Source organism: Hydra vulgaris, chromosome 04 (genome assembly GCF_038396675.1).
Source record: "Hydra vulgaris chromosome 04, alternate assembly HydraT2T_AEP".
Taxonomy (NCBI): domain Eukaryota; kingdom Metazoa; phylum Cnidaria; class Hydrozoa; order Anthoathecata; family Hydridae; genus Hydra; species Hydra vulgaris.
Window position 1 is genome coordinate 46861791 of NC_088923.1, and position 24428 is coordinate 46886218.

At 28.0% G+C, this 24428-nt stretch overlaps 1 long non-coding RNA gene across 1 annotated transcript in view; it reads left to right on the forward strand.

Moving 5' to 3' along the window:
* Window positions 1-24428, forward strand: part of LOC124818783 (uncharacterized) — a 63486-nt gene that overhangs the window by 14501 nt on the left and 24557 nt on the right. The window contains exon 2 of the long non-coding RNA XR_010637941.1: window positions 6648-6758. This is a non-coding gene — a long non-coding RNA (uncharacterized LOC124818783). The remainder of the gene's footprint in view (window positions 1-6647; window positions 6759-24428) is intronic.

Below are 24428 nucleotides of genomic sequence, written 5' to 3' on the forward strand. Positions count from 1 at the left end.
TTTTGTACCAGTCTTTCAAACAATAAATCTTAAGAAACCCTCGCAAACCTTATGTTTTGGATTTACATATCTTAAAACAAATGATGTTTTCTTTGTATTTGAACAGTTAAATTAAAGCTGTTGCTATATCAAAAAGAGTTGAAAAAAAATCGAATGCTTAACTTTTTTTTTATTAAAGCTTTCTCAATTGTTTTCCAACAAGAATCGACAAGTTGGTTTTGGGTAGTTTTTGATTAATAGGTTGCCTTTTTTGGACTTAAAGAAAGATGATATGCTAAGATTTGATTGCCAGCATCAACACGAAAATTTAAAAGCACTATGAAGTTACCTACTCCAACCTTTATGTAAAAAATTCCCCAATATCAGGATGATATTTGCTATCATCACAATGTCCACGAAAGGCTTGATCATTTCTACCAAGAAATGTTGTTCTTTCAATTATTGGAACTAATTTTTTTGGTTATCAGAAAGAAGTTTCAAAAGAGAATTATTAAAATCAACCACAATAACATTAATTTTAAAGTTGCAACGTGAAAGTAATGTACTAAACAAAAGCTAGACGGTTTCATGTAAAACGCAACTTTTCTCATGTTTTTAAAAATCACGAACAGCATTACTGCATTCTTGATGAGGCTTGAAAACAAAATTTGATATCACAGACTTGTTTGAAATATTCGCACCTAACAAAGTTAAAGGAAGACAGTAAGCTCAATTTTCTTCGCTAAAATAAGCTAACCAAGAAAACTGTCTGAGCAATTCAAATTTAAATGGTCTTTTCGTATTAGAAATAAAGATATAAAAAATATATATACATATTATTAGAACGAAATACTTTCTTTACAATATCTAAAAAAATTGCACTGTTTTTGGTTAAAAGTTTACCACGGGCAATATATGTTGAAACATCATATAAAGAATTTGAGTCTATATACAAATGAGAATTGAGCTAGAATCTAATGACTAAAACATTTTAAAATTTCAGAATGTCAAAGTGAATCAAATCTTTTTTTCATGCGAATGTTTTTTGGTTGCAGTAGAGTTTTGCTTGACATTTTAACTATTGTGTACTAACTGAATTTGTAATGTTTTATACAATTTATTATTATTATTTTTTTTTTCATCTTTGCTGAATAAATTTTAGTAGATGATACAAGAGTCGCTAGCTCTTTAGAGCAGTGTCCATTATAGTATTTGTAGATAAAAGAACGAAAAGCAACATTACGGTGATCTGATAATGGTTGGAGGTTGGCTGCAAGAGCAACAAAGCTAGACTATGTTTACAATGCGTTTTTACCCCTTGTCTAAAAGAGAAAGGGCATCATAAGAAGTTCTGCCCCAGTTATGGAAAGAGTATTTCATACAAGGCCGGATTTGAGATTTATAGAGACAAAGAATAGAATTAAAAGTAAGTAAGAAAGATGCAACATTAGCAGATGCTAATTTTGCAATGGATTTGGTATATATTTCCAAGAAAGATCGGAAGTAAGAGTTAATTCTAGAAAATAAAGGCTAGATGACTCATCAAGTACCTTTCATAAATAAAGGAAGATCTAAATTAATGCAATAACAATTAGCTGAAAAAACTGGGTTTTAACAAATTAAAGCTCATATGCTACTGTAAACCCCATGCCGTAGCAGTAGTGAGATCCTTTTCAAGCTTAAATACCCCCTCCAAGGGTATTTATAAATAGTAGTATCATCAGAGAACAATGCCACCTTAGATGAAAGAATTTCTGAAAGATCGTTAATGTAAATTAAAAAGAGTTTAGGGCCAAGGATTGAACCTTGAGAAACCTTGAAGATACAAAGTATGAAAAAGAGTGCTGTTCATTGAGGACAACTTTTATACTACAATAGGTAAGAAAGAATTTCATAATCTTAGAGATATTTCCACAAAATGGAGTGATATGAATGTCAAGAAATGGATCAACTTGTTTGACGACTAAATCAGGTAGAACGCAACTTGTGGAGTCAAGAGATGATATTGATGAAAATGTTTTAGCAAACAATTCAGCTTTGTCTTTCGGTGAGGCGACAAAGTCTGAACCATAAAAGAGAGGTGGAATAACAGATTTAACCTTATTATTGAAACTATTAAAATTTCTCCAGAAGTCACGAGAGCCTAATTTATTAGATGCCTAACTTTTGTCATAAGATTTCATGACTTGAGAATAGCTGGTTTTGACGTTAGGCAAAATCATTTTACAATGGTTCCTAGCAGTAATAAACAGACGTCTGTTTTCTGGAGAACTGTTTTACTGATAGATATAGAAGAACGGTTCCAATTGGAAATTGCTGCAGCACAATGTGGAGAAAACCATTGAGAAAAGTAATGCTTAACCTGGAATCGTCGAAATGGAATAAAAGATTTTATGCCAACTTAAATCCACGAAGTTATGTAAGAAGCAAATTTGTTAACAGGAAGACGAAAGATTTCTACACAAGGGCATCAAAAAGAAAATCACGGAAAGAGTCCCAGTCAGCTTTAAGGTATTTGTGAGAGGTACGATGATAGGGAGATTCAGATGATGAAGAAGAATGAGATAATAGTTTTAGAGAGAAACCGTGATCAGAAGTACCTAAGGGTAAATGTGGAGAAACTGAGCACTGACTAGGAACAGAAACAAGACATAAGTCGAGTAAAGAAGGTAAATGATTCGGGCTGTCTGGAAAGCGAGTTAGAAAAGGCAAAAGTTGTGGGCTTTAACGCCTAAACAGTCACTGACACTAGAGCCAAGCCATTCAGTGTGATAAGAATTAAAGTCACCAAAAACAATAATACTGGATAATGAATAAAGACAGAGGGCTTCGTCAATTTGATGAGAAATAACTGACGATAGAGTAAAGTGGTGCTAAACGAAAGCACATGAAATAATAGTCTGTAGATTCAAACCCAGTTTCACGACAAATGGGTGAGTTCTTAAGAATGTAAATGCTTAGGCCAAGCATGTGACTATTGGAGTCTTTACGAATTAAAGGAAGATAGCCATCAACCCTAAGATCACAAGATGAGACAGTCAAACTCAAATTAGTCACTCAAAGATCAAGTAGGTCTGGTGAACTTTGCAAGAGATAAGACTCAACTGAAGAAAAGTTACTTCGAAGACCACGAATATTAGTGAATGATAGGTTTAGAGAACTTGGTGATGATGATGTTTTTTTGTGTTTTATAGTTTTTGGCACTTTTGTTATTTTTAAATTTGTTAAAGTACTTGACTCATAGATAGTACTCAGTAACCTGTTTAATAGCCCAAGCAATTGCCTCATTACTATTAACAAAATCTAAGCCAGAACAAAGGGCTCCAAATGTGACAAATGCACACCAAAAGTAAAAACAGGGACACCATCCATGCTCAACACAGCACTGTTATTACTTTGATATTTTTCAGCTGTTGATGAAATCAGCCTTTCTCAGAGCTACCACAGAGTTTAGGAAACCTTACTAACAGCCAGTCTTACAACTTTAAAACTGAGTTTTACTGTACTCTCATTAGGAGATAATAGAATGAGTTGCCTAGTCATAAAAACAGAGACACAAGCAAGAACCATGCATTGCGTCACGAAGATCCAGCATTCAACAGCCTAAACTGGAAGCAATGTACTATAATTGCATATGCGTAAGCCTAATAGATGAGAAAGGGGTGCGAGGCTGGTCAACAGATAGAATCTGTTTACCCTTTAAGTCTTTGCTTAGGAGGCTCTATACAAGACAGTAGCCGGATGCACTTAACATCTGCCCAAGATGAGTATTTTTATCAAGACACCATCTCTAGCCTTTACTCAACCAAGAGCCACGAGGCAGGGGGTGTTCTAAGTCGGAGTTGACTTCTCCGAGCTATTGCCTAAAAATTGTATCCTTCGAGGCAGCAGAGCATTTGATTAAGGTATTTAAAATAAAAAACTTGTTTTTAAAACATTTACAATCAAAGTCATTAACGGCCGCATTAATTAACATAAATTATTTTACAGCCACATTATTTTACATAAATACAAGTTTAAAATTAATAATCAGTGGAACAAACACTCAATAAAACCAATGCTACTGACATCACTTTTATTTTGCAACCTTATAAACTATTGTTTATTTGGTGCATAAGTTTTTTAAATGGATGTACTTTAATTTATTGTCATTTTTTTTGGAATATAAAAGCTCATCACTAGATTATTTGCTCATTTGAAAATTTTAATTTATTTTTATTTTATAACTCTAATATATACATACATACATTCATACATACATACATACATACATACATACATACATACATACATACATACATACATACATACATACATAAATACATACATACATACATACATACATACATACATACATACATACATACATACATACATACATACATACATACATACATACATACATAAATACATACATACATACATACATACATACATACATACATACATACATACATACATACATACATACATACATACATACATACATACATACATACATACATACATACACACATTAGGGTGGAGCTTGTTTTTTAAGTTTCAAATTTTGATTGTCCTACCCTCCCATTCTATTCCTTTATATGCTTAATCCTCTGCCATTTTCGGGGCATTTGAAGGTTGGAATATAACCAATAGCATCCGAGCAATCGAATTTTGTAACAAGAATCTTCAACAAAGTCACCCTAAAGATGACTACAGGGAGTTTTTGAAATTCGTTATTATCTTTCTCGGTGCCGTACCTGAAAAAGGAATTCGGTTTATGAGCCCCGGAGCCATGCATCATGCACGTTGGATGCCGAAGGTGATTTTCAGTTTAAAAATCTGGATGTTCAGACATCAACTCAAATTAACACTGACAAAACAACTGGGATTATGTGATGTTTGTGTATTCACGGTTCGTGTCTACCTGTAAATATGGATCACAGCCCCACTAACTGCAAATGATCCATACAGCAATTTGATGTTTATGAAATCTCGACCATCCATGCAGCAACTGAAAAAGCTACATCAATCAAGCTATCCAATCATTTATGGTATTTGCTGCCTGAACTTGTGGGTTTAGCATTTTTTGATGATCAGGTCAGTTCAACCACAAAACGACTTATGGCGAGTGCCATGCAGAACGAAGATTTGGAACAAGATCATACCAAAAGGCTTAGTGTTCCAATGGATGTATTAAAAAACAAGAATTTGGAAGATTTTGTAACTGCCAAATCTGTGAAATTCTTTTCAATGATGGAACTACCAGATGGATTTCTAAATGTTGATCCTGAATTATGGAATGAACGTGACGATTTCAAACAAGCAACAGAGATGGTAAAATTTTTGAAAGTGGTAAACGATCATGCAGAACGAGGAGTTGCACTAATCCAGAATTATAGTGGACTTATCACTCGCGATGAATCCCAGCTCCAGTTTCTACTACACGTTGTGGAAGAACATCGTCGAGCATACCCAGACAGCCGAAAGCAAACTTTGGCAAAGAAGCCAGCAAAAGAGTAGAACATTTAAACTCAAGAGTTATTGTTAATTAATTTTAAAGTTCATATTTTTAATCAAAAATGTTATATTGTATAACATGACAATAACTGCGTATTTTACACAATACTCGTACGACATGAAGTTGTATTATCTTAAAAATATAGTTTGTAAAATTAATAAACTTATTTAACTTGTTTATGTTTAATCAATGATTGTCAAAATCTAGAATATATAATGATTACTGTGATCAAGAAATGAAAATAATCGTTAATTTATTCTTAATCTGTCAAATTTTTCAGAACTTTCTTAACTTTGGAGCACTTGAGCTATATATAAATATTTTTTGCTGAAATTTTTATGGTAGTGTTTTCTACTTGAAAGAAACAACTAAAAAGGGTAGGACCATAAAAATTAAAAAACATTTTTTTCGCTAAAATAAGCTCCACCCTAACATACATACATGACATAAGTACTACTATGTATTACAAAGTAATTGAAAAATCGATTTTGACATAAGTACTACTATGTATTATAACATTACATACATACATACATATATACATACATACATACATATATACATACATGCATACATACATACATACATATGTTCATACATACATACATGTATATTGCTTTCTTTTATTTTTTAATAAAGATCATTGTATATATATATTATATAATTATTTTTATTTAAATATTGTAATGAAATTCTTATTTAAAATGAAATAATAAGAACAAAACAAACCAAAACAAAAAAAAAATGCATACAATTATACATTCATACATGTATACATACATACATGTATACATACATACATGTATACATACATACATGTATACATACATACATGTATATATATATATATATATATATATATATATATATATATATATATATATATATATATATATGTATATATATTATATATAAATATATATATATATTGTATGTATACATACATATATTATATATATACATACATACATGTGTATATATATATATATATATATATATATATATATATATATATATATATATATATATACATATATATATATATACATATATATATATATATATATATATATATATATATATATATATATATATATATATGTATATATATATGTATATATAGATAGATAGATAAATAGATAAATATTGGTATTTCCTTTTTTAGGTTTTTAATGGCGCTGACAAAAAAACAGATATTGAACTTGGTAATCATACCTGTTTCATTTTTCTTTGTCATTACAATGCTTTTTATAACATGGTGCCTTGTTCGTAGAAGGTTAGGATTCATTATATAAGACTATAAAATATTTTATAATGTTAATAATTTAAATAGTAGCACAAAACTGCTTTCATATAGTAAAAATTTAAAAAATAAGGTCACAATTTTTAGTATATTCAAATTTCCATGCTGTTTAGTGCAGTTATCCAAAATATAAAATGTATATGGTACATAAAAAAACGTGATAGAATATGTGAGAAAAGTAAAGTATATATTTAGGAACAGGGAGTGATTAAGTATAGTCGGCTAGTCGACATTTGACACATTTCATTTAGCAGATTTTTAGTTATGAGGACCTTCTTTTATTGGCAATTTTTAAATATTTGCTCCCCTCATTTTTTTTTTTAGAATTGACCATGCACATTGTTTTCATTGACCATGTACATTTGTTCCTAAAAAATGCTTCTCTTTTAAATTTTTATTAAATTTACTTTTATGAGGTTGATGTTATATTTGAGGTTGTTAGTATATTTATCTGTTAGTATACTTTTATCTGAGGTTGTTAGTAATGCATAAAGTATAAGAGTTTGTAAATATTTATTTGATATATGTTCATTAGTTTCATGTCTTTTATTAAAATATTTAATAATATTTAAAATAATTTTTAGATAATAAATTCTTTTTTTCATACGATAAACCTCCATTTTTGTAGCTTTATGTTGCATTTCTTTGATTTTATCAATTTTATTTTTTCTAAAAGGGTCCTTTATTACTGCACCACACTCAAGATGAGGTTTATGTAAATATTAAAAAAGAGTGTTTTATCAATCCAAGTTGTTTATTTGCTTTATTGGTCGCGTTTGATTCAGTGTGGAGTTCCTCAAGGCTTAATCTTGGAACGGTTACTGTTTTGTCTTTATATAAATGATCTATCTCTTACCTTATAACTTATAAATTTTACCTTACTCTTACCTTATAACTTATAAATTTTATTTTGTTTGCAGATGACTCCAATCTGTTCTATTCTCATAGAGATATTAAAATCCTCTTTAAAGTAGTTATCGAAGAAGTAAAAAAAAGTAAACGAATGGTGTATTTGTAATAGATTCTCACTTAACACAAATCTAAACTTATTGTGTTTCACAAACCAACTAGAATCGAAAACCTTCCTTTAAAATTACCCAATCTTGAAATTAATGATATAAATATTACTAGACAAACATCTGCAAACTTTTTAGGTGTTACTTGAAGCGACAATTTTTATCATATAAGATATAAAATTTTCAATCATATAAGCACTCTTGAAAGAAAACTTTCAATAAATATTGCAATGACGTATAAAGTAAAACCATTATTAGATGATGGGTCTTTAAAAAGTTAATATATTTCCTTTATTCATAGTTATTTAACTTACGGCAATACTGTATAAGCAAGCACCAGTGACGCTAAGATAAAAATTTAAAACTTATTTCAATTGAAATATTAAAATTTATTCTAAACAAAAATATTCTTGTAGAATCGTATTTGGAGCAACAAGAATTGTGCTTTGTGAGTCAACGTAAACTTAATGCATTAAATATGTTCAAAATCAAAATATACCTTGTTTTACAGTTTATGTATAAAATAAAGCATGGACTGTCTTCAACAATATTTTATCCTTGTTTTGGCGAAATAAGCAATAAATATCCCACCAAGTTATCAGAAAACAATTTTGTTATTAAAAAATGTTATCTAAAGTTACATTCTTATTCTATGCAGTAACAAGAGCCTATTTTGTGGGAAAAAAAGCTTCAGCATATTATGATATTAAAGAAAAAGCATTTCCTCAATTCAAACCTAAATTAAGGCGTCATATAGTACTTATGGATTTTAATAATAGATTTTGTTAGTCCCTTTTAAAAGTTATTAAACTAAATTAGCACCATAAACTGGGCCGTCCCAAAGAGGTCTCCCATGGGGGATGACGTATGTATTTTTTGCCAAAAAGAGACACACACACAAAAAAAAAGTCCTCAATATTTGAAATTTCGTCACTTTGGTTTGACAAGGTTCTAACTGATCCGCGAGTAGTTTTAAGTAAACCAATGTTAAAAATTGCTATGTTCCTACCATTAAAAAATTATTAAAATCCAACGATAATATTTTGTAATCATAACATAAGCATTTGCTATAAGCATTACTATTTTTTATTAAAAAACGTTTCATTCTTCATAGAAAAATTAATTCCTACAAAATGCAGTAAGAACATTGTCATAGTGAAATAATCATATTCTCACTATGACAAGGTTCTAACTGCTGTTTAACGGTAGTTAGAAACATGTTTGTTACTTTAAAATTTTGTTACTGAAACAATAATATAATAAAAAACTTATTTTTATAAATTAGATTATTGTTTTAATCACAAAACAAGGTAACAACATTTTGTTGACTCATTTTTTTTTTTTGTACTACATTTTTTTGGAACATTTTAAAACCATTACATTAAGGACAGCCCTTAAAAATTTTCATGTTTATTTTATAGATGAAGAACCACTTAATAGTAACCTCTGTCCTCGAAAGGCATAAACGGAAATCCAGCTTTAATATCCTTTTTTTTAAGTCTGCAAGTTCCTTTGTACAATTTTGAATCTTTTTTAACATTTAAAACAGTGGAAGTTGATGGACTTGTTGCTGCATTCTCTATGTTATGTTTTTCATTGAACTTGACATTTGCACAGTTCATAGGTTCATTGCGATCATGGCTAGATTTAAAATGTATAATGTGAGATGTTTGAGTAAGTTTTAGAACAGCAGCGTTAGAAAAAGGAACTGACTTGTAGTTAAACAGCTTTGCTGGTACTGAATAATTCTTGAAGTCATGTGGTTTCATTTGAATAATACACCCAGTGGGCACGGTACGTTTTCAAAACGTTTTTAAAACGTTTTTAAAACGTTTTTAAAACGTTTTCAAAACGTTTTTTAGACGTTTTTATAAGGTTTAAATCTAATAAAAACGTCCAAAGAACGTTTTAAAAACGTACTGTGCCCTCTGGGCAATAAGGATCTTTTCTGTTAACTTGTTTCAACATCTTTATCAATCCAATTGGACTATAAAAATCAGTTTTCCTCATGAGTTTTTCAATTTCACTATGGGCATGATTCACTTCTTGGATGCATGAATGACCTGGAAGGGAATATTTCATAGCGATTGAGTTAATTTTAGGATTGTTTCTTAAAAAATATAACACAGCATTTGATAATATAATATTCCGATTTTGAGGAACGCAGGAGTCAGAAAAGTAATTAAGTCACTTACGTCGTTTGCCACATTCAAAATTTTGCAAAAGGCTCTGGCAAGATCATCGCCGCTTCTTCCCGCCATTGATTCAGTCCATAATGCACAGTACACTTTTTTGGTTGTGGAAAAATAAGCTGTCAAATTATACACGCTTAGCATTTTCAGAGAAAAAAGGGAACTAATTTCTGCATGCGGAGTCAAAATAATATTTTGAAGGTCAAAAAGTAAAGCCGGAAGATTTTTATTTATTTTTTCTTCAGCACGTTTATTTCTCATTTCTTTTTTAAAAACTTGATTTCTTTCAAAGTTTTCTCTTAATTTTTCAGACATAGTATCAATGTTTTCAGCAACTTTAAACTTCTCACAAAGGTTGCATCTATCCTTTTTGGGAATGTGAAAACCAAGATTGAATTCGGTGGAGATAATATGGTAGTACATAGATATTTTTACTGGCTCTGGTTTATACATTTATTTTTATAAAGATTATGCATTTTTGAAATATTAAGGTGTGACTCAAGGTATTTTCTATTGGTACTTACACGAATAATGTAACTCAACTGTTGGAAAAGATTTTATGTGATCCCTAACTGAGTTGGCATCACTGTTAGGTGTATGTTTGCCTTTCATAATTTTATTTTTGTTTAAATGATCTTATTCGGTACTTGTTTTCTTCTTCGACTTGTATAATTTTTACCAGCTCGGTATGCTTTTTTTTTTTTTTTATTACTTCCCCAGGTTTCAGGTTTAGATATTCGTTTTTGGAACTTTTTCTTAAACGTTGGTTGAAAGTGATCCCTAGAAGAGTATAATTACTTAGAATATCTAAAAAATATATATATAATTACTTAGAATATCTAAAAAATATATATAAAATTACTTAGAATATCTAAAAAATATATATAAAATTACTTAGAATATCTAAAAAATATATATATAATTACTTAGAATATCTAAAAAATATATATAAAATTACTTAGAATATCTAAAAAATATATATAAAATTACTTAGAATATCTAAAAAATATATATATAATTACTTAGAATATCTAAAAAATATATATATAATTACTTAGAATATCTAAAAAATATATATATAATTACTTAGAATATCTAAAAAATATATATAAAATTACTTAGAATATCTAAAAAATATATATAAAATTACATAGAATATCTAATAATAATTTGAATAACGTTTTAAAAAAGATTCTTTTTTAATTTTCAAATATAGCTTTAATGGTATTTTATTCTACATCGGTGTCAAATTAGAACACTTTTTGTTAATTTTTGTTGAAAACCTTTCACTTAAACTACCAAAACTAACAATTAACAATATTAAAATAAAAATTTTTTCAACGAAAATACTTAGAATAAATTTTGACCATTTAAATTGGAAAAATAAAGTTAGTCGAGAATAAAGTTTAAAAGGCTCTGGGGATTAAGTACATGACAAAACATTTATTGAATAAAGTATGTTTAAAAAGTTTATACTATTCATTTATACATAGTCATATTAACTATTGTAATATTTTATGGGCAAACAATCATTCATCTTTCCTAAAAATTATTTATTTAAAATAAAAACAAGCAAGTTAATTAGTTTTGGGCGCAAATAGATCCGAAAGTGCTGAACCGTTGAACTGAACTGTTACTAAAGGAAATAAATGCTCTAAACGTATATGAACGGAATATCTACCATAGCTTGTTATTTTAGTACAAAGAACTATAAAAAAATACTTAATAAATTTAAACAAAACATACACTCTTTCATTTTTATTTTTTAAAACAGAATTTTATTTTATGATAGCGGTTATTGCCTGGTGGTTTTATGATAGCGTTTTTTGTATGGTGGTCTGGTCGTTTTTTGCATTCCATCTGGCGGTTTTAAAATTTACATCAATTTTATAATGCATGTTATGAATCGCTTAAATGATTAGTAATAAAAATTATTAAACATATTCCAGTTAAAAATATATTTAGGTGTACAACAAATAGTATAATCCAATAGTATTGAGTAATAATAATAATATTTATAATGATAGTAATAACAATAATATATATATATATATATATATATATATATATATATATATATATATATATATATATATATATATATATATATATATATATATATATATATATATAATTAGTAAAAAATCACTTATCAAATTTTTTTGAGTAATTGCATTAAGTAATAAAAAAAAAATTGTATTAATAACATTGTATATAACATTCAAGTTCTAAAAAAAAAAAATTTTTTAATTACGACTTTATTCTCTTTTAATGTCATTAACACATTGCGTAAGAAAAGATTCGCAGTGTCTCATGAAGTTTGAAAGATCATGTTCAGTAATATACTTACAACCGTTCCTAATTCGTTCTAATAAATCGTTATTTCCGATATTTGCTATTTGTCCTATTGTAGTATTCTTAATTTTCGAGAATGTCTCTTTGCAACGATTTAGAAAAGTTGAGAATTGGGGTCTAAAACGAATTTCATATAGATAACTATCATAAAAATCTGATAATGAATGTTGAAATTTAACGTTGACCATCACCAAGTCAACTCTTCTTCCTCCCCCAAAATACTTTTAAGTGTATTAAAAAATAATTTAAAGATATCTGCTGTCCCCCTACGCCATTTACTGCTTCACTGTGGACTACGTTTAAACAAATTAATGCTAATATCATGATTATGTTACGGCCTCTTGGTGACAATACACGTTGTTCCTCGGAGACTGTATACGTGGTTTCTTATCATATGAAGATTGAGCGGACTTTCATAAATATAAATGATATTTTTGGTACTTTGTTGCAATGTCAAGTTTAAATGCCATGAAACATAATTTTTTCTTTCTTCTTTTACCTCTGCGGTATTGCGTCTTTCACTAATGGGGTTATTTCTTATTTCCTCAGTAGTTATTTTTTTATTTCCTCAGTACAACCTAATTGTCGAAAACCATCTCTAATACCAGGATTGATATTACCTTTTGATATATATCGATGGAACAGGCGTAGTACTGAAGTCTCACTTCTATGTACGAGTTATGATCTTCTTCTTTTACACTTTTCCCTTTGTTAATTACAAGATTAATGATCAAATTTTTTACTTCAACATTAATTTCTGAGTATTGTCTTCGTGCATTATTTTTTTAGAGTTTTAAAAAGTTAAAGGGAAAACGGGCTTAAATTGTATAAAAGGAAGTTAAATTAAATGAAGCAATTAAAGCAAAACTGTTTATTATGATAAAGAAAAACCGCCAGATTGAATGCAAAAAACCGCCAGATTAAATGCAAAAAACCGCCAGATTAAGTGAAAAATCCCACCAGATTCGTGCAAAAACCGATATATCTTTCGTATATATATCGATTTGTAAATTTTTACAAATCAGTATATTTACGTTATGCAATGCGTTGTTTTTATATTTAAGTTATATTATAGTACGTATAAATACCAGTTTTTAAATTATCTTTTCTTATTTAAAAGGGTGAGGTTGGCGAGGAGAAAGCACCCCTAAACCCCCCGTTCGGTACGGCCCTGACCATAACTTGAAAATCTAGATCATTTAACAAAAAGAATAAAATCGATTAATATTAGAAATTTCGATGTCTTTATCAGATTTTCATTGAAAATATTAACTTTTGAAGTTAACTATAAAATTATTATTGTTTTATAGTCATTTAAGCAGACTCTTTTTGTAAATTATCTTATATTTAAAGGGTAAATGATCATTTATATTTTATATATATTATATTTTACGATATTACAACTTAAATTTTATTTATTTTAATTTCGAATTATTATTTTTAAATCTATTTAAAACCCAAAACAAAATATTTTTTCATTTTTATTGCTATATCTTAATTCTTTTTTTTTTTCTTTTTTGTTTCTTAACACCTTAATAAAAAAATATATATAAACCTATATTATATTTATTACCTTTTTTTTTTTTTTTAATGGTATTGCTTATATAATACTAATATTTAGAAGCGTAACTATTGGGTCTCGGTGAAAAAGCTAATTTATGCCTTCTTCTTATTCCAGCCAATAATATACTTTTTTTATATTTTTAATCATTGTAAACATTTTTAAAAGGCGAAATAAACTTAACTAAACTAAATAAAAAAAAAACCTAAAAAGTTTCAATCAGGTTTTTATAATTATGTTCAAATTTAAAAGATAACATGCTACCAAATAATTTTTTCAGAACTTTGTTTATTTTTTGTAATTTTTTTAACTTTTGTTAGTTTTGTTAATGGTTAGTTTCATCATCATTTTCCCAAAGTTAAAGTTGCGTCCAAATTGTAACTGAAAAATTATTATTATAAACTAAAACCCTTAGAATCCAGAGTTACGACTATTGTCACAATTTTTCAAGTAAGGAAAAAACTTAAAACATCAATGTTTAAATACTAATGATGATGTCATAGGTTTATGCAATGAACTAAATCTAGAGAACTTAATGCAAAACAAAAAAAAAGTAAAAAATATTGTGTTAAAAAATACAATTCCTAAAAAAGATCTTCTAAGGTTAAGCTATGCAATTGAGTTCTGAAACTCATCGGAGCAAAGGAAAATCTTCAAAGATATTCTTAAGGTAAATATTCCAAGATAAACTTATTTCTTTACAAAATGTAACTTTATAATAATTTACCATGTATTATATACAGTGGGTGATTAATAAGTAAATATTATTATTACTAAATTGGTTATCAATACCTCGGACTATTAACTAATTCAATTAAATAAAAAACTCTCACGTGCCAATAGTTGTCATTAATACAACTCTATGTTCCCCAACATATTCTAATATCAGTTTACTATTCTTTGTTATCTTCACATCTAAGTTATTGCTGCACTGTTTGGGGTCAAAAAGGTAGTTTTTTATTCAATTGTATTAACAGTTAACAACGCAAGTTAACAACAGTTAACAACGCACTTCTGAATTAAAAATTCTAAAGTGTAAAGCTTTATATTTCCATCAAAATAACCTACCAAAATCGTTTAATAACTTTTTTAGTAAAACAAGTGACACACAAATATTACACTCGAAATACTAAGAATTTTAACTTGCACACTTTCTTTTTCAACACTATCAAATATTGCAAGCTATCTATAAAACATCAATGCATTTCTCACTGGAACCAAATAATACCATTTATAAAAAAAAAAGGTTTTAACTAAATACCCTTTTAATACCAACGTTCTTCTTCTTAATTGAAACCAAATTAAGAAAATTATATTTAAGTATATATTTAAAGAATACTAATTTTACCTTTTATTATAATTGCTTTTTTATATTACTGTATTTATAAAACTATTATTAATTTTATTTTATACTGTTTTTTTTTTAACTCTACTACTAATATTACTATTAATTATCATTAATTTACCTTTGTTTTGGAAATCTCAATGATATTATTTATAATGATAGTGATAGTGATTCAATTGTGGAAAAAGTTTTATGGTTATTGACCTAATTTTTGCTAATGTTATGTTTATTTTAATAATTTCTGTCATAGTTATAAACTTTACTATAATTATTTTTACCTTAGTTTTTATCATTAGTTATAATTTTTAGCAAATATTATGATATAATTACTATTTGTAATGCTTTTTTACTAATACTTTTATTAATTTTTCTTTCTCTTTATTTCATTTTAAATTCTTTAGATGTTTTACTAAGAGTTTTTTTTTGTATTTGTTTTTTTTTGTATTTTTTTTTTAAGTGCCACTCCATTGACTAGTTTTTAATTTTATGAGTGACACCTAACCTTATTTATGTGAGTTTATAAAATATTATTGTAAATTTTCATATTTAATGGTTAAATAAATGGATTATCTTAGGAATTGTTTGATTACCTGAATAATTAGATCAACAGCTAACAACAAAAAATTTGTTATCCATATTGCAATAGCAGCCTTCAACATTTTTTAACCATATTGCGCATTTTGCCTTACATTCTTTATTTCGGCGAAAATGCAAAATGCAAGGCTGTGTATTTTAAGTATGCCATGCTGTACACTGTATTGCGAATCACAGAACCTGTACAAAGATATTTTTTAAAAGCCATTAAAAAATACTAAATCTTCTTTTCAGAGGCGTGTAAAGGAAATTTTTGGGGTAAATCCAAAAATATTATGCCTCTCCCCATTTTTTTTTTGTTTTGACTAGATTAAGTGTATTTTATAAAAACGTTTCAATAATTTTTTAAATGACTTACAACAACGCTAAAATGGTCACTAAAGGTAAAAACATGATTTTAGCAAATTAAAAAAAAAAAAGATTTTTGAAAATACTCAGCTGACGTAATGTATAATATAACCACGTCCTTAGACTACCTTACAAAAGTTCTTTTTTAAAACATTTTATTGTGTAAAAATTTTTATATCACTTTATAAATAAATTTTATTATATTTAAATTTTATTTAAAACATAATTCATAAGTATTTATAACAAACTTGTTAAAAACTTGTTTACTATCTATAGATAATTCTGTGTTAAAAGCTAAACTAAACCATTTAGACTTTATCTACCATTTTGCTTGTCAACTTCTTCTTACCATTCTCATATTACCTTTTAGACGCCTTAGTAGCGAAAAATGAAATTCAGGTCCACAGGTCAAACTCATTTAATGAAGCCTTTAATTTGGCAATAACAAAGGTCTTTTTTTTTAAAACATCTTCACTTCCAACAATGACGGATTCAGAAATTTTTGAAGGGATGAGACAATGTTGAAATATTTTTGCATTTTGTACAAAATTTGCATCGAAAAAAAAAATAAAAGTCCTCAATTTCTAAAACATTTTAGGACTTTTAGGTTCTGGTGGGGGAGGGGGGATGAGATGCATACCCCATCCCCATCCCCCTCCCTGGATCAGTCACAGACTTCTAAAAAGACTGTAAACAACCACTATTAGAGTTGAAAGTTACTGGAATAATCTTTGAATTTTTTCAATTATTTTTTGAAGAAACTAAAGATTAAAACGAAGAAACTAAAAGACAGGTGTTTTATAACATCTTAAAGTTGTATCATTAAACATTGTGTTAAACTCCGTACCCAGATGGTCTAGCTTAGAAACTGTGATAACCAATTAAAAGGTATTAAAAGGTGTTCATTAACAATATTTCAAAGTCAAGAAACTTTTTTAATGCTTGAATAAGATTCAAACTATAAAAAGTATCATTATTACTTGATTGTACAATTGTGTAATTAAAAGAGTTATATTAAAAATATGTCTTGTTATACACAGTGCAACAATAAAATCAAAATTTGTTACAAACTTCAGTAGAAGCAGTGGTTGCATGATTAAAATGTTCTATTGATATTTAAAAATATTCTTTGAGATAAATAAAAACTTTTGTAAAGTATCCATGCCATGATTTCACGACTCATGATGTTTAAAGAAAAATCAGTAATAGTATATCAGTAATATTAAAACACGAAATAAACAAGCTTTCCTTTATGTCTAAATTAGAACTTTCAGTATAAAAAAATGTAATGATTGTATAGAAAAGAACAGAAAAACCATTTAAAACTCCTTCATAACTTAAGAAGGTCCTTTGAAAACATAATAATAAGGGGACAATAATTCCTATAATTCTCATAAGTGATGAACAATTTGGCTAAATAATAATTTATACTTATTAAGACCAAAATCTGGAAACAAACATTCTTTTTTTTTTGTTGCCTTTTTTTTGTTGTTATTCAAGAAAACCAAGGTACAAAGACTAGTTATTATTGATGCAATTATAAACAACTCCTTCTTGTAATAAATCTCTGTTTCCTTTCTTGTATCCAAAGAATATTGTGATACCAAAAACTCTATACCATTAATATAATCTTTGTTTGCCTAACTTCAAATAAATTTTTTTTTTTTTTTTTAAACATCTTCGCTTTCAACAAGGCTGCAGGCAGCCACTAATTAAAGTTGGAAGTTACTGAGAGAAAAAAGATAAGGATTGTAGAGCAAGATAACGATTGACGGACGCCGTAAAGGATTGGAAATTATATGAATCAGGAAAGCATGATGAAGGAAGCGAATTCTAAAGAGCTGATGTTCGAGGAAAAAACCAGACGAATAAGTGTTTTTGGAGCACTTAGCAACAGTCACAAAAAAAGGATGAGGCTTAATTGAATGACGAGTAACACGAGAATGAACTTTAGTAGATGGCACAAGAGCAGTGCCCATTATAGTATTTGTAGAAAAGAGAAAGAGAAGCAACATTACGACGATGTGACAATGGTTGGAGGTTGGCTGCAAGAGCAGGTCCAACTATATTTACAATGCGTTTTTGCACCTTGTCTAAAAGAGAAAGGGCATCATCGGAAAAACCGCCCCAGATATGGCAACAGTATTCCATACAAGGCCGGATTTGAGATTTATAGAGATAGAGAATAGAATCCGAAGTAAGAAAGTGACGAGCTCGATAAAGAGATGCAACCTTAGCAGATGCTAATTTTGCAACTGATTTGATATATGGTTTCCAAGAAAGATTGGACGTAAGAGTTAATACTAGAAAATGAAGAGTAGATGACTCATCGAGTACATCACCGTTCATGAATATAGGAAGATCTAAATTATTGCGATAACGATTGGCTGAAAAAAATTGAGTTTTATCTGAATTAAAGTTCACCAGCCACTGTGAGCCCCAAAATGATGTCTTTCTCCAATATTTCCTCCAACGCGTTGGAGTTGCAACGGACTAACTTTTTCCTTGAAGTGCTATATAAACTTGTGAGGTAAGCAATATTTTGAAGTAATCAACGGTCATATTTTATGTTTAATAAAGCACAAATCAAGCAGGGTGTATGTTGAAAGCGGATTCCGAATTTTATTTTATTATATTTAAAACTTTCTCTCTCCTTATTTATAATTCAAAATGCAAATGTTTTTGAAAAGATGCACAGTCTAGTGTAATAAAACTCGGGATGTCCATTGATAAACTTTGATGTATACTTGTTGATACTAAATAATTTTTCCTCCTTGATAAAAATTTTACTACGGGTATATATAAAAATGGAAGTTTGTTCGAACTAAAATAATCACTTTGATTTTTTTTGAAATAATAAAAGAAAATACTTAAAAAACAAAGTTCTATATAACGAAATAAAATATATATATTTCTATTTAACGAAATAAAAAAGTTTTTTATTTAGTTATACAACTCAAAAGTTAGTTTAAACTTCATCAAAATGTTGATACTATTTTTTTTTATAATTGCAAATTTATAACCGAAATACTCTTATATTTTCCGGTTTTTAACTTCTTTCCAATTATATTACAAATTATATTACAAATTTCTTATTGAAAAGTAAATTAGTAGTATATTTATAATAATATTATATAGTAATAATTAAGATAATTAAGTATAAGAACTTTTTGAGTATTATAATTCAAGTTTTAAACGAGTAATCTAATACAATTTTTATTGTGAAATATATAAAAATATATTACAACATAGAGTAGCGTTCAAATGTGACTGTAATTGGAGATCATTTATTTATCTTTTATTAAATGTACATTGGTGACATTCTACTGTAGAATAAAATTTTTGTTGGACTTTGCTCTAATATATTTTAAATAAATATTTTTCATTTTTGCTCGAGTCAAAAGTGTTTTTACTTTCAATTAAATTTTGAAAAAAAAAAATTTGTAAAATTTCCTTCTCTAATTTGACGATCAAGCTCCTCCCACAAGTTTTCAATGGGATTTAGGTCAGAACTTTGGCTAGGCCAGCCAATAACATGGACATTGTTAGATGTGAACTAATTTATCGCAGCCTTTTAAGTGTATTTAGGGTCATGACTCTGCTGGAAACACCATCGTTGATGCATTTTTGTATCAACGGTAGTGATTTTTAATCAAATCAGTATAGTATTTGGCATCTATGATGCTCTTAATTTGAACTAATTTCCCAACACGATCACGGGATAAACATCCCCACACCATGACACTACCACCTCCGTTTTACAGTTGGTACAGTGTATCGGGGTCTTCTCTTTTTGTTTTTGGACATTTAATATACTCAATACCGTCAGATGAAAACAAATTATATTTACTTTGATCACTCCACAATACTTTATCCCAATCTTGTTTAGTCCAGTTAAATGTACTTTGGCGAATTTTACTCGGTTCTTTTTTGAAATCAATGGTTTTCGACTAGGACGTCTTCCAAATAAATTGTTGTCTCGTAAATGTCTGTTCACATTTGGCTCAAATATTTTTACTTCAGAATATTTGTTGTATTTAGAAGTAATCTGCGGTCCAGTATGGCGAGCATCATCTTTTGACATTTGACAAACTGGACAATTGTCCCTTTTAAGTAGTTTTACTTGGTCGATCGGATCTGGGTTTTGTTTCTAAATTTCCCCTACGTGCTGTTATCTTGATCCATGCACATACAAGAGGTTTGGATACTCTAAATTGACTGCATTTACTACTGAATTACAAAGATCTTCAATATACTCCTCGTTTTGTCCCATTTTGATTCCCATGAATGATTTTCAATGAGGCTTGCTGAAAAATATAATGAAAATATAAAAATTAATATATATATATATATATATATATATATATATATATATATATATATATATATATATATATATTCAACAATCAACAGTAAAAATTCTTTTGAACTAACCTTTTCTAAAAAACGTTACAAACTAAATGTAATTTTTAATTAAAACAAAAGAATTTTTACCATCTACACACACACACACACACACACACACACACACACACACACACACACACACACACACACACACACACACATATATATTTATGTGTATAAATATATATATATATATATATATATATATATATATATATATATATATATATATATATATATATATATATATATAAATTTTAAATCAAAGCTCAAAACTCAAAAAATTACGTCAAAAATTAAATAAAGCGTGAGCACAAAATAAATGTGAAAAAGTAAATACGTCATTTTTTTTCAGACATTGTTTTAAAATATTTCTAATTGCGTTCGTATTTTGTTGGCAACATGTAATAATTTCAAAAAAATGTTTGAGTTTTCTCATTTAACTTATAATAAGTTTTAAAAATGACCAAAGAAGATGACGTTAAGAAAAATATTTTGCACAAATGTTATGAAAAATCTGAATATAAGCTACAACTTAGTTCCAAAAAATTGCAAATACATCCCTACACCGTTACTCATGTTATTTTACGTTTTCCCAAACAAATTCGATCCAACGCAAATCTCGTATAGGAGGAAAGAAGGTTTTCAAGATATAAAACTGGTTAGAAAACTGGTTAACAGTTTCTATGAATAATCCAAGCCTCTTAATATGGGAACGCGAAAAAAATAATGAAGATTTTCTTATAGTTTGGTGTAAAAGTTCAAAATAAACATGTTTTTCAAGTTTGCAAATCTTAAAAAGTGCCTAACAGTTCTGAAATTTAAAAATAAAAAGTGCAAGAATCCGTTGAAAAAAAGTTTTGACTATTATATTTCTAAAAATTTCTGAATTATTGAAGATGATGAAATTTTTATGAAGTACGATTATCAGAAAAATCCTGCTGCTGCCAATTATAATGCCAGATATAGAGTAAAAGCAGGTAAGAAAATTAAATTCACAAAACACGATAAGCTACTTAAAAAAGCATTGATTTGGCAGGCTACTTGCATGTATGACAAAAAATTAGCACCCGTATTTCTGATTCCTCATTTTCTGGTAAAATATATGTTAAAGAGTCTTTAAAAATACGTCTTTTACCTCTTACTAAATCACAATATAGCAGACATGTGTTCTGGCCTAATTCATCATCAAGTCATTATAGCCAGCTGACTTGGAATGATATAAACAAATTAACGTGAAAATTGTGTCTAAAATAACAAACCTTCCAAACTGCCTATAATTCAAAATTATTGCAAAGTACTGGGTAATTATTAAGCGAAAAATGAAAAAAATTAAAAATTATGCAGAAATGTTAAGGATATAAAAATGTCATTTAAAAAGCATCAAGCTTAAGTTTACCACCAAAGCAAATGTTCAAAATTCTATTATATGCCCAGAGGAATAAATTAATTTCTTTGAAATATTATATCTTCTTATATTAATGTATTAAAAAATAATACTTATTTCTATTTAAAAGTTGATAAGTACCTTTTTTCAGTTACTTTCTACTTTCACAATTATTTCGTGTACAGTATTATATTAAATTTGATTAAATTGTAAATAATAATGTTAGTTTACTTTTAGTGGATCATTCATACTAAAAATATATTTCTCATTTATTCATTTCTATTTTGATTATCCAAGCTAATTTTTATTCGTGCTGCCTCGTGCCACACAAACAAAACCAAGACAAAAAAACTATTCAACATTTTAAGGTAAGCAATTTGATTAATTACAAGAGTCCCTTACTATTACTTATTATTTATCAAGCAAAATATTAAACAATACAACATTTTATAACTTTTATGTATAAAATTAATAAAAATATAATAAGCTATATCTTAAAATCATTATTTGTTAAAGTCTAGTTGAATTACTTAATAGGGATTATATTCGAGGTTAGTGGTCGTCCATAGAGTACGTACGCTTTTATTTCAAATGTTATAACAAATTATTGTTTCTTTTAAGTAACAATAATTAGTTTTATTTTACACAAACTATACTTGAGATTTTTTAACATTTAAAAAATCTAAAGTATAGTTTTTGCTTTATTTTAACTGTGAAGAAAAATTGTTACTTTCTTGAAGTTTAAACTCTCATCATACTTTTGAACTTTAAGTTCAAAAGTTGAAGCGGGGGTTGTGCTAAAGTTGATAATATAAAGATAAGGAAGTTTTAACAGAATGTTTTTCCTATCGTGAAATCAACAAAAAAAATGGATATGTAGCTTTATTTATTTATATAGGGACAATTGAGCAACTTTGGGGGTTTAAACTTTATAAACCATATAAAGTTTAAACCCCATAAATTTTGGAAGTTTGCTCCATGTCTGAAAGTTGGCTACCTCAAAGACCAAAAAATGCTGGCGGCGCCCCTGGATAAACAGAAAAACACAAATGACTGTGAGTTTTACATGACTGGACCACCTTGGAGACTGTTTTTGTGTGATTATGCTCGTCATTTTCTATTTAGTTTCTTATTTTCGTTTTTTCTCAGTTTTAAATTTTGCCTATTTTTGTCACAGTTTTTTAGTCATCTAGAATAGAAATTCGTAAACTTAGCAATTTAACTTAAAAATTTCTTAAGTTATTCCTTTAGGTTTGATATAAAACTTGAACTAACATGGAATTTTTTTACTTTATATTTTTTGAAATATTGGTCTAAAAACAAAAGTAACAATAGTCATTTTTTGATATAAATGCTATTTAATCTATAACATATAAACTGCTCTATAAATTTTATTGTTTTAGTACAAATTGTTCTTAATACTAATACGGTTTAAAAGTTGTTAAGCAAACAGTAATTGGGGTATTTTAGGTCCCAACATGGTTTATTGAGCCCATGTTTTTTTAATATTTTTTTTCCTTTTTTTATATTTGTGCATTCTATAATAAGTAGTGAAAATTGTTTTAAGGTTGAACATTAGTAAGACACGTTTGATGGTCCACCTTAGGACCACCTTAATAACCAGAAAGAAAAAATATTTCTTGAATTAAATCATTTAGTTAGATTTTAGAAGCCGTCGCACAGTGGTTAGAGTGATGACTTAGAATCCAGAGGATTATGTTTTGATGCCCGTTTTGACTATAAAAGCATATCGTCGAGGAAGACGACGGAAGTTTTCTCATTATTTAAATAGCAAAGAGATGTGGTTCTAAAAATAGAACTATTTTATTAGCGCAAGTCATTACGGTATTGAAATGCAGAAAATATTTATCGAAACAATAGAAACAATAGAGTTCCCAAATAACACAAGTTATTATAGGATTGATATGCGTACAAAATAATTTTGTGACGTCATCAAAACCATGCGCTATAAAGGTTTAATAACTCTCTGTTGTTAAATAAAGGTTGAATCTCCATTAGAGTAAACTAAGTTTGCATCATGTATAATTTATTATTAAACAAAAGTGAATCCAGAATTTATTCTTCAGAAATATTGTCCAGTTTTATTTTTAAAGAAATATGGATCAATCAATCCACCAGCCCAAAAACCTCACCAAAGAGTTCCTTTTTGTGGATGCAGTTGTTTTTCCAATATTACCTATGGATTTTCATCTCACTAGATTTGACAATTTTTTAATGTTTATCTACATATCCAAAAATTTTAAAATAATCTTCATCACTAAAGATCACTTTGCTAAAAAAAATCATCATTTTCTTTTTTTGCTGCAATAGCCCAGTTAACAAGTGCACGACATGATCAATAAGTTGGCAATAACTATTTTGTTAACTGTATTTTGTATGCTTTTAGGTGAAGATCCTTACGCAAAACATTGAATAAA